The sequence below is a fragment of the Phodopus roborovskii genome, unplaced genomic scaffold (assembly GCF_943737965.1).
Source record: "Phodopus roborovskii unplaced genomic scaffold, PHOROB, whole genome shotgun sequence".
In the NCBI taxonomy this organism is placed as follows: domain Eukaryota; kingdom Metazoa; phylum Chordata; class Mammalia; order Rodentia; family Cricetidae; genus Phodopus; species Phodopus roborovskii.
In genome coordinates, this window is record NW_026126567.1 from 34,237,529 (window position 1) to 34,249,861 (window position 12,333).

The 12,333-nt window shown below is 44.3% G+C and overlaps 1 protein-coding gene across 2 annotated transcripts in view; it reads right to left on the minus strand.

The window, feature by feature from the left end:
* The window catches only part of LOC127235318 (anthrax toxin receptor-like), a 103,181-nt gene extending 91,198 nt beyond the window's left edge, over positions 1 to 11,983 (minus strand). For both annotated transcript variants that reach the window (XR_007835698.1, XR_007835697.1), the window contains exon 1: positions 11,873 to 11,983. The gene's annotated coding sequence lies outside the window, so the exon portion shown is untranslated. The remainder of the gene's footprint in view (positions 1 to 11,872) is intronic.
* Positions 11,984 to 12,333: the final 350 nt, after the last annotated feature.

Sequence of the window (12,333 nt, forward strand, 5' to 3'; positions counted from 1 at the left end):
TTCTAGAGTCTGTGGAGTGCATGTGATGGGAGATGTCATTCTGAAATATGTTTCTCAAAAATCTTACACTTTACATATGGTTCCCATGTGGCTAATAAGAACTTCCACTTAAAATTTAACAAAAGCTTAAAGAAGGGTTTTAGAAACAAAAGAACAGAGACAAGCAAGGTTTCTTGGTAGCAGCATTTTTCTTGGTTGGACTCTGTTTTGCAAGATACAAGCAGATAATTGCACTGCTCCTTTAAGGGAAGATTCAAGACTCAGCATAAGTGGCAAAAAAAAAAAAAACTGCACAGCTTTAAAAAAGCACTGCTAACAATTTATTGGTGTGTATGAGAGCTGGCAATGGCAGTGACCACATCTCCAAGCCGGCAGCATGCATGCTGGATGGCAGTACAGACCAAGGCAGTGAGCACAGCTTTCAGTGCTGGCAGTCAAAGTACCTGCCACCATCTTTGATAAACCGCGGCAGAAACAACTATGACTTTCATTTTAGCAATGTTGTTGTTTAACAGATAAAGACTCGTGGCCAGAAAAAGAAAAAGATTTACAGTAAAGACAGATTCACATCAAAATAAATCGGTAAAGGTTTACAGAGTGTTCTAAAATATATGTAGACTTGGGAGACAAAAGGAATAAAATGGTTTTAAAAATACAGCTAGGAGTTGGGTGTGGTGGCACAAGCCTTTAATCCCAGCACTTGGGAGACAGAGGCAAGCAGATCTCTGGTTTTGCAAAGTAAACCTGGTATGCAGAGTGAATTCCAGGACAGATAAAAGTTACACAGAGAAACCCTGTCTCAAAAAATGAAAAAATAGAAGTAAAAGAAACAGAGTAATAAAAAAGCCACTTAAAGATGGAAAGCACAGAAAAACAGTGCATACTATATGCTATTCTGTTGTCTTTAAATTGTTTTACTTCTGAGGAAAATAACAACAACTGATAAAAGAAATACTGCTGGATTAATTAAATTTATATATTTTAAAACTGCTTTGACTCCAAAATTTAAGTTCAAGGACAAGTTACTGGGGAAAAGGATTTCTATTTTTGTTTCTACAGAAAATGAAAAGCTGTGGATTACTTCCAGAGTAATGTGGTTTGATCAAGCCAGACCCCCTGAAACAACTTCGCAGGTGATCCTACATTCAAAACAGCTTGGACAAGCCAGCTTTGTAGACTACAACCAGTATTTCTTCATCATCCTATGATCCCCATGAGAGCACCCCTTATCAGCAGGAAGTAGTTTGGAAAGAACTACACCCTAATTCCCAAATATTGTTTATAAATGTTTGTTTTCATTGAAATGGGATTTGTTATAAGTAGATAATGATCACAACCAATATTTTTTAAAGGTAAAAAGGGGATTATGGTATAGATATAAATACTTTGTTTTGGAATGGATTTTCATTTATTGATTACTTTGTTTTGGAAAGGATTTTCATTTATTGATACAATTTAAGGTCAATTTTGTGATATGTATATTTCTCCTGTTGTTTAGGTATTGTGTTTATAAAACTCATTTAGAAATGCAATGTATAAATTAGTACAGATTTTAGATAGTTAGCTATGATAGTCAAAGCTTAGAGTTAAGTTAGTTATGTTTTTCTAGATACACAGAGATGTATTTGAGATAGATAGAAATTCTTCAAACCTTTCAAAGACCTACTGAATATGGCATTTAAAATGGTTTAGGGTTTTTCTTGACAGTGAAACAAACATAAATGTTCCTGGCAATACCACCTGCACCAGAAAGGAAGATAGAAGATGGACATAGAAGAAACGCACTATGAAGTTTACTTTCAATATGGCGAGACTAGCCATTTGGACAAGATACTGCACTTGTCTGGACTGTTTGACTTTATGCTGTATAAACTTGGCATGCAGGACCCACGGGAAAGTGACTACTGATTCAAGATGGACATTGCTACAGAGTTCCTGCTTCGTGGAAGAGTCTGCCAGACAGTCTGCAAGACACAGAGAAATTTACTGACAAACTGCCAATTCAAGAAGACAGTTTAAACTTTCCTGCTTTGCTGAAGAGTCTGCTAGACACACTATGGCCTATGGGCTGAAGGAGGAAGATTACAGAAGAACTTCAGGTGACTGACAAAGCAAGATGTCTCTGTCATTTCTAGAGTTTATATACTATCCTTCTGTGGTCTTTGAAGGAGTTGAAGACAAATAGTTATGGTTACACTTTTCCTTAGTTAGGATTAAAGATAAGTTACATAGACTTTAGACACATAAAGACCGGATAGATGATGGAATATTTTCTTAAATCTTGCTAAATGTTAATGGACTAAAAATTGTTAACTGATTCTTACTTGATAACTGTTGTGTGATATATTTTGCTATGTTAAGGTTAAAACCCTTCTTTTTATTTTAGACAGAAAAGAGGAGATGATGGGAGATGTCATTCTCTAAATATGTTTCTCATACTGGCTAATGAATAAAGCACTGTTGGCCAATAGGAAAGGAAGAGGGACTAGGAGACAAGGAGGAAAGAGGAAGGAGTAGGTATGGCAGCAGACTCTCCGGTAAGACCGCATGCAGACTAACTGAAATGGGTTAATACTTAAGACAGAGCTAGCCAATAAGAAACTAGTACCTGGCCAACAGCATTATATCAAATACAGAGTCTCTGTGCATTATTTGGCGCTGGCATGGCAGTGGGAAAAGACTGGCAGCAGGAGGAATAACCTTTCTCCTTACATGCATGTTATAAGAATACAAGGAAATTTTAAAGGCAAAATTACAAGATTCGAATAAGTTACTTTGGATACAATGATATTTGGCCACAAGGAATCATAAAAGACTATTACAGGGTCCAGAAAAGAGGTGGCAACAGCACCAGTCCATACCTTTGAGCCCATCATTAATGAGTAGATGGCCTTATAGACAGATGTTTGTACAAGGGATTTGAAAGGCAATGTATTTGTAGGTATCTGGACTATAAGTAGCTATGGAGTTGGTGTGTGTGTGTGTGTGTGTGTGTGTGTGTGTGTGTACAGTCATTGATGTGAAAAGTTTGGGCAAAGTGGTCCTAGCAGTGTTTTGTGACAGTTTATTATATGAATGAAATTCTATCCTTCATAAATACACAGCTTCTCCAATTTTGATTTACATTAGGACTTGACACAAGTAACTTCATGTTATTATTTTATTTGATTCAAAGAAGCATCCAAAAGGACAGCATTAACCAGTTCAGTCCTGATGGGTCCTAACTCCCTCCACCTTAAGTCAGGCAGCTTCAGACTTCCAATGACATCTCTGTGACCTTCTCATTTTCTCCTTCCTCTAGGGACAATATACCAACACCACTGTTGTAAATTCCAGCCGACTTTGCTCTGACAGAGATGGTGTTCAGAGATGGTGTTCCTATCACACAACACCATGTACTACACAGATTGTCCCGCAGCCCAGGAGGGAGTGTTTCAACCTCTCACAGGCACCTTGTCACCAGAAGATCTGTCTTCCAAACAGTCCAAGGTGCTTTCCCATTGCACAAACTCTGTGCTCTAGGATGTGTCTACTGCTATATTCTTAAACTACTCGCAGTCCCCATGCACAAGCAGGTGCCCTACAACCCCCTCCAGGGCACAGCCTCTGCTACCTCCCCATATCTGAAATATGTAGAATCCAATTGTCATACCAATTCTTTTTGCCCAACTTCTAAAGCAACAAATTATTAAGTTTAAGAGGTATTTGTGCATTGATTGGACATCTGTACCAAGACTTAGGTTGTAGTGAGAAAGCTCTGATTTGCTAATCATCAGCATGATCCACATCTAGAGAGATGCTCACTGTCTGGTGTACCAGACAAAGCCACCTGGTCTCACCTCTTCCAAGTCTGTCTTCATGTATCTGCACACAGGGGAACCAATGGAATATCCAGGAATGTGTCTATGAAACTTCCCCTCCCATTCTTTAAATACTCCAAAGGTTTTGCAAATAGAAGTCCTTGAAATTTTCATCAGGATTGCATGTTTCTAGATCGAAGAAATATGAATGTGTCCAAGGAGGAAGTAAATCCCCTTTGGTTAGAAAGCCTTCTATTAAGACATATGCCATGAAATCCCCACAGCCAAGAGAGCATCTGAACTTCACTGGATCAAGCAAACTCCCCCAGTGTGTCCATTGAATCAAGCTTCAATAAGGTTGACTTTTACCATGATCAGCCACCAGGCACATACACCATGTCTATGTGATCCCATAGGGACCAGGTACACCAGCATGAGGCCTCCAAAAGGGGCCCGAGGATCCTCTGGAAACACCCCAGGGAAGTCAAACACAGGCTATCCGGTTGTTTCAAATCTTGATAATTAATTCCCTGATGGGCATATTACACCCATGGGCATATTACACCCAGGCAATGTAGTTGAATGCCTCCAATACAAATACTGGTGGAAAGATGTCACATCGTCTCCTGTAACTGGTAATGACTTAATCTCCAGAAGGAAAGCTGTGCTTGAATGCCTTGGGTTGTGTGAAGGGGTCTGTGTGGGCTTTTTCTGTTCATTGCATAAGTTCAACCTGAAAAGCACTTGCTCAGGAGACTTCTGTCTCTTAACATTACCAAGCATCGCTGCCATGTACTGCCCTTGACTGTCACAGCTTGGGTTATATGCACCTGGATGGACCTGAGCCTCTGTCACCCCTCCAGTTCTCCAGTTTCCAGCAGTTGTTTGTCAATCAAACATCTCCTATGGGAGGAATAAGGTCAAACTGGAACAGAGGTTGCTGGTGACAAGGTGGGAACACGGATACCCATGACTCTCTTCCATTGCGAAAGACCTGTGCTGTGGGAGGACTGTGACAGTATAGATGCAGCAATGCAGGCTGGGTTGGGCCTTCATGACCAGGCCTTCTGCCTCTACCCTGGGTTCTGTTAATACCCTTCGGTGCCCTGCCCTGAGCAGTCAGGCATTGCTTGTCACTTTTATCAAAGTAGTACAGCTAGACACTTCAGAGTGCACACGTGGCTTTAGTTTATAGGACAAACTTGCTCAATACATGACCCTCAGCCTGAAAGTTAGGGGATGTCAGAACAGAGCCTTAGGGTGTCTGTCCACATAGCTTTGACTTTAGTCTGAGGCACCACCAATGAGTCAGGGTATCCTCACCAGTGGTTTGTGAGTTTGCCTGCTGCCTCACTGTCAATGGAGTAAGTACAATGCATTATGAGTGCTTTCCCTAAGCCTAGTATTCTTTAAGAGGAGGGACTAGGGGTCTATGCCAAGATGCTGCCTACAAGGGTATCCTGGGGACTCTGTACTTGTCCCCCAAAGACAGAGAGTCTCCCTGAGGTGTATGGCTCACAGACTCCTCATTGTTTTGCATGATCTCTAATCCTTGACTCCTGTTCAGGCTCCTTGAAGGCAGGAGTGTCTCTCCTACCACTATCAGTGACAGCATGGAGTCCCTCTACAAGCACATTGCACAAGCCTCACTTCACAATCAACAGGAGCTCATGGTCACAGACAGCTGAAGTCTCGGTGCTGTTGCTTCAACCCTTGTCTCTGCACTGCGACTGGTCCAGCATGTAGAAGTCTGGATGGTAGAGGGGACCTCATCAGTCTCCTTCCTCCTCCTTTCTCACCTTCCTCCTCTCCCTCTCCATTTCTCCCTCTTCCTATGCCTCCTTCCCTGCTTCCCTTCATTCCCTTCATTCCCATCCGCCATTCTTTTCTCCACACCTCCATTCTCTTCTCTACTTCACATTCCTAGCAGGCAGGTGTGTTTGTCATGTTTAGTGGTTAGGATTCTCCAGAGAACCAGAAGAAATGGACCACCATGGGATATATAAGAAGAGAATGACACTAACAGACTGGCTCAAATGGTTACAGAGCAGGAGGTGTCCTGAGTCTGCCCCTGGGAGGAGAGAGGGAACAGAAGTCCAGCCAGCCTAGCTTGAGGTCTCAATGTGTTCCATCCCCCTAAAATACCTGTATGGAAACCCCTATGCTCATAGCATGACATGAGGTCATAGAGCGTGTCCTAGGCCATGAGAGCACAGCCCCATCAATGGGATTCTCCTGTCCTATGAGAAAACAGGCAGAGATAGTATCAAGAGCCATGGAACTATCTCTCCAGATACTACTGTGCCTCAGCCTTAGACTTCACCCTCCTAAGCTGAGTGAGTGTAAATCCCTATTGTTTATAAGCCACGTGGTTTGGGATGCTTTATTATAGCTGCCAGAATAATCAGAACTTGTCCAAACCATCCATCTTTCCGGACTGAAGCTTGTATAAGTTGGCAGTGTCTCTGAATGGTGGGCTGGTAAAGGGATAGAAGGGAGGCAGCTTTCAGGGGTCACAGAAAAGTCTTCTACATTTTAAGCAGTACCACAGGGTAGCTAAGGAGTGACCATAACCAGAGACCCCGCCCTCTGCGGCTACAGCTACCTGAACTGAAATATCCATGCAGACTGGACCCTTCTTGACATGAGGGCAACATTCATGACATCTGACTTGTGCCTTCTGGCCATGAGATTTTTCTCAACCCTGGAGCAATAGTGTATACAACACAATTATAAAGAACTCTATTTCCTTCTTGACTATCATGGGTAAAACAAATAGTTTGCAAAAACTGCACAGGTCCATGTGTAATGTGACCTCAGCTAGAAGGTGTATATCCCTTGTCAGCTGTAGAATGCCATGGGAGTGGGGGATGGTTTTAAGGATGTGGCCCACGCTGAGCAGGTTAAGTCTCCCACATACATGCCCCCTCTCCAAGGAATAGTGTCATAAGGCAGTACTATATCCAGTCTGCTTTAAGTTTTCCATCTGACCAAAGGCCTAACAGCATCCAGGAGACACACACACTCTCAAGTATAAACATCCAAGCCCTGGCTTCCAAGAATTGTTCAGCATAGCTGAAACAGGAAATCTGTCTGTGAAGCTTGGCATGAAAACGAAGCCCTGCACAGAGGCCATCCCAGCACCCTTAGGTCGGGGACATCTTGGATCCACTATACATTTATAGGCCTCATGTGGCCAAACCCCAGAGGTGCCCCTTTACTTCAGGTCAGGATCCCTTACCTAGTCCAGTGGCCCCATATGCAGGACGATGACTTTGAGGCATGATTAGGAAGCCCGAGGTCAGAGATACCTTTGACACCAATCCTTTCCTGACCACAGTATGTCATGCAACCCCATACTGGGCTGCAGAGGCAAAAAGAGAAAGCAGAACCACCCTGCCCCTCAGGAAATGCAGTTACCATTCAGGCTACTGTTGCCACTTTTGTGGGTGGAGCTTCTTTAGTGTCCAACAGTCTTCTTGAAGGAAATGGGTGGTGCCAGCAGCTGGCCTGTCTCTCTGTTATAAAAGCATTTTAATGAAACATTTTAAATGCCATATTCTCTAGATCTCTGAGCATTTGATGGCTGTCTCATTGTTTAGCATACCTTAGTATACAAAATTTGTCTTTAGTTACTTGCCTTAAGCACATAGGTGGCTAGGTAAAGCTTTATCCCTGTAATTAATTAAACTGTTTGGAAAACTGGATCCAAGCTGAGAGGCTGTGGAAGGATGTTTTACTCAGAGCCCTGCAGCCTGACTGTAACTGGTTTTAACTTAGTAGGTTAGACTTATACCTGTAGAGGACAAAGAGGTAGAGAAAAACTCCCTTTGATAATAGAGGCTTAACCTTTATAAACAGCTCACAGGAAAGACTGGGTGGCATAAATATTTTGTTAGCTTGAAATAGGCATTTGTAACCTTAAATGTTTACCACCATTTAAAGGCACCTAACAATTTAGAGTACAGTTGAATTTAAGTTGTATGAAGTTAGCTTACATTTACATCCTCCTCCTTACATCACCATTTCTCCTTATCTTCCATTCTCCGTTCTCTAAGGGATTGTTTCTGAACCTTTTCTAAGAGGGCCTGCAATTCCTCCTCAGACTGTTTCATCATTATCAGACTCCCCTGTGCTCTTAACCTCTTCTGATCTTTCTTCTCATAGCATTTCTTGTTCAGCTTGCCCCTTTTCTACCGCCTCTCTACAGCATTTCTGGTCCTCAATGCAGCAATGCACTAACTTCCAAACAGTCTGACTCTGGAATTTAGTGTCCCTTGTTCCCAAGCTAAGTCAAGATCCCTGCCTAACTTGTTCCAGCAAGCTAACTTAAGGTCTCCCGAAATGGCGAATCAAGGTGCAATGGCATTGCCTTTGCCCAGAAACCTTTCCAGTGTTTTTTTCTTTGAGTTTCTTTGACAAAAGTAGCTCCTGAAGAGCCAGAAAAAGTGGATGAGACTGAGATGTCCCCATTTTAAAAGATTTTACTATAGATGTGTTGTGGATACAAGATGGCCCTGACCTAAGGGAGCTTGGATGGCCTCTGTGCAAGGCTTCGTTTTCAGGCCAAGCATGGCAGACAGATTTCCTGTTTCACCTATGCTGAACAATTCTTGGAACCCATGACTTGGATGTTTCTATTTGAGACTTCATGTGTCTCCTGGATGCTGTTAGTCCCTTGGTCAGATGGGAAATTTCCAGCAGACTGTATATAGTACTGCCTTATGACAGTATTCCTTGGAGAAGGGGCACATGGGTGGGAGCCAGGGTGGAGGAGGGGGAGGGAGGAGAGGGAGGAGGGGGACAGGAGACTTATCCTTCTTGCAGCATAGCCTGCAACAGCAGATCAGCAACATGATGGCCACCAGCAAGACCAGCATTAGAATAAGCCAATTCCAGTTAAAGATAAAGCTGCCTCCTGCTGACGTGTTTGGTGATTTGATGGCTTTGCCTTGTGTTGTAGCAAGTGAAACTGGGTCTAGAACTTTTGCTTGTGGCTTGCTGGCTATGGCTCTGCTGCTGCTGTGGCTTTTGCTGATGTCAAGGCTGCTGCTGCTTTTACTGATGTCAAGGTTCCTGCTATTAAGTGCTCCCTGTGACAAAAAGCAAGAGTGGCTTCTTCCGCTGGACTCACACCTTGCTTCCCATTTGTACACACACTCTCTTCATTCATCAGGATTGGCTAGACACAAGGGCTACAGTGGAGTTAGTGACCCAGATTGGTCTTCAGAGAGAGCAGCCAACATTGCCTCGAAGAGGATGACTCACGATTTCCCATGGCCTGAGATCAGTTCTCACCATGGCCTTGGTTGACATCACACTAGAATGAAGGTGATCAGATCTCTAGGAGAGGTTCAGGCTGCTGGGTCTCTACAGAGGTGTAGAGATAGGGGATGTGGCCTATCACTTTGTCCCTGCTCTGCCTGACAAAGTTTGCCCCTCCTCCCTCTGAATCCTGCTAACAACTCCAGACTTGTCACAAATGGGCCCAAAGCTTCTTCTCCTTGGATTCTCCCCCTCCCCTTCTAGTCACACTGCATTGATCTCAGGTGCTTGGAGGACAGATGTGGAAATGGGCAGATGTGGAGCACTTGAGGAGTAGCACTTTCTTTCTCAGGGGCCCTGATGTGCTGAGTGTTCCACATGACAGACAGCTTCCCCACCACAGCTGGAGAGGAGAGGGGACCTGAGGACACTCCTAGGTTTGGGGACATAATGGGCAGAGGGTGGGGACTGAGGCTGCATAGATTTAAGTCCATATCAGCTGCTGGGTATATGATGCACTGGTACATATTTTGTCTGCTACTGGTACAAATTATGGATTCCTGGGCATTCATACGGAGCTGTCTTGTGGCCTCCATGTCCTAGACAGTGTCTGCCGGTCTCATACCTGTCCATGATGACTCTTTATAAGATGCTACAGCCTACCTACGGTACTTGTGGTCACCTCCAGGCCTCTTGTGACCATCTTTCTCCTCTAGGTGGATCTGCATCAACTCTGGGTTCTTACCTTGTTACTCCCACAGTTGGTTCCGGTGATGACGAGTCTATTGCCAATGAAGGAGAGGCCTTTGTTCAGACTGACCTCAAGAGACACTTCTCTAATGCATGGAAGAGAGACTAGATGACGGAAATACCCCAGAGACTCAGTTTGTTGAAAGTGTCACACACATCAGTCCTCAGTGTAATGATACTGAAATTCAGCACAGGCCTCCCTGACAGTGAACAGGTGGGTAGAGGAACTCTATTACCCAAAGCATAAAGACTCAAGCACTGCAGGGATGTGAAGGCTGCAGATTAGGCCAGAAGGGGTCTTCATGTCATATGACCACAATGAGCAGGATCTAAGGAATCAGGGAGATATTCAAACGCCGGTTTGAACCCTGGAACCCATCATCTTCTCTATCCTGCCCTCATCAGTGCCTGGGCACTGTGTATTGCTAAGAACCTCCAGGGTCACTAACAGTCTCGTAGAAAGGAAATGGAACCCATATAAGGCAGACAGGTGCTTATAGCAGAGGACACACAAATCTTGGAATTCCTAAAGAAGGACTTTAGCAAGGGACACTTACTCGCCAGTATGCTGTATCTTTGGTCCGGGACAATTTATGGTGGTATCAGTAATATCTGAAGGGCTTTCATCTAAAAGAATTTGGCATAAGACTATTAATAGGGAGCCCTTCCTCCACTGTCACCTCTGTCTGAGAGCTGACACTGGCTGATGCCTGCTTACTCCCTCTGCCTCTTTTTGTTCGAGGGCAACTGTGGAGTTCCAACTCTGCCCCCTCCTGAACAGCACTCTGTTACCTAGCAAGCATATCCTGTACCCAAGGATCACTTGTTGGTGATTGAGGGAGAGAGCGAGAAAGACAGAGAGGGAGAGGAAGGGAGAGAGGGAAGACACACAGGACAATATAAAAGAGTGCAGTGTGCTGTGACATGGGAAGTAGAGGGGTGGGGCATCCTGGGGAGAGGTCAGATGCTCAGTTACTGGTGATGAGTCCCTTCTTTTAGAGATATAATTTCTTATTTAAAGAATAAGTGATTATACATGAAATGCTTGGAATTTAGCTAAAGATACACAGTGGCGAGACTGTCGGGGAGCTACACGGTGTGGATTGTGAACTCCTGGGCAGTGGCTATGGGTGCTTCAAGCCCATGTACTTTTTGGTACATTTGTGTTTGGTAGACCATGTGCACTGAAACTGATTTCGTGTGAAGTGCTGATGTCTGAGATGGGAGCAGCCAGGAAATGACCTTAGGGTTGGAGGCTCAGGGATAGGTGAGAGGCAAATGGTAAGGCACCTACTAGGTTGCTGAACGTAGTGAGTGAGAAAGTGTGGGCTCTTGGAAGAAGTTTGGGTGGTACTTCTAGTGCAATGGATGTGTCAGGCGCCATGGAGGCTGCAGATAAAGGCAGCATGAAGCGCTGGTGGCCTGGGTACAGGGATAGGAGAAGAGGAGCAAGAATGGCAACCAGGTTTAGACCAAGGAAGTAGGTGGGGAGTTGTGTTGTTTGCTGAGCTGGAGAATGCTCATAAGGGAATAAACATTTTTCTTTTCCTCCTTTGGGAGTCTGAGGAATTCTGAAACTGTGGCTGAAGCCGCTAATCCTCAACATACATTCTATTCCCAGTCCCCTGAGCTGGGGCAAAAAGCCAAGAACTGAGCTGTACCCCCACTGGCTAGGCTTCCAGTTTCCCAGTCCTTTGTTTCCCCTGTGTGCTGTAATGAATGACTTTCCAGAAAGACCTGCTGGACATCTTTCATGCTCAGTTAGGAGGCTCTGCCTGTGGCATCTGTGGAGGCCATCTTGTGGGATTAGAACCTCAAGAAGGGGAACAACAAAAGGCTAAATGGATGCTGTAGTGAGGAGGGGCCAGTGTCATGCCAGGCTCCAGATGCCTTTGGGAGCTGATTCTTCCACTGTTTGCGTGAAGACAGATTAGGATAGGCCTATAGATTCCCCATTGTGCGTGGTCTGCAAAGCAGAAGGCATGGCTGACTTTGAGAAATGATTCTGAATGGTAATGTGTACCTCATGGGTACTGGGATACCAATGCATTACTTACCAACAACCCTGGAGTCACTGAACGTGAACCTGCAAATAACTTGGCTCAGGTCATTTGTATTTTTAAATCCTCATCCCTTGAAATTCACTTGATAGGGATCTGCAAGGCGAACATTAAAGTGTTGGAGCAGGAGACTTAGGTGCCATGTTCTCTCTGCTCTCACCTTTCATGAAGGGCTACCTTGAAGATGGAATTCTCAGGCCCTTATTATACAAGGGCAGTGTATGAACCATCATCTATGGTCACTGAGTATCCATGCTAATGTAGCTAGGAAGGATCCTGAGAAGTTAGGAGTCCTACTGTAATCAGTGATGCAACAAGTCCAAAGTCATGAGAGTCCATCCCTGTTCTGAGCTATGCCAACTTAGCTGAAACCTTCCTGCTTGGAGACCTCACACATTCCTGAATCCACATGGGCACTGTAGCAGAGGGCAGGGCCCTATCTGCACAGGGTTAGGGAT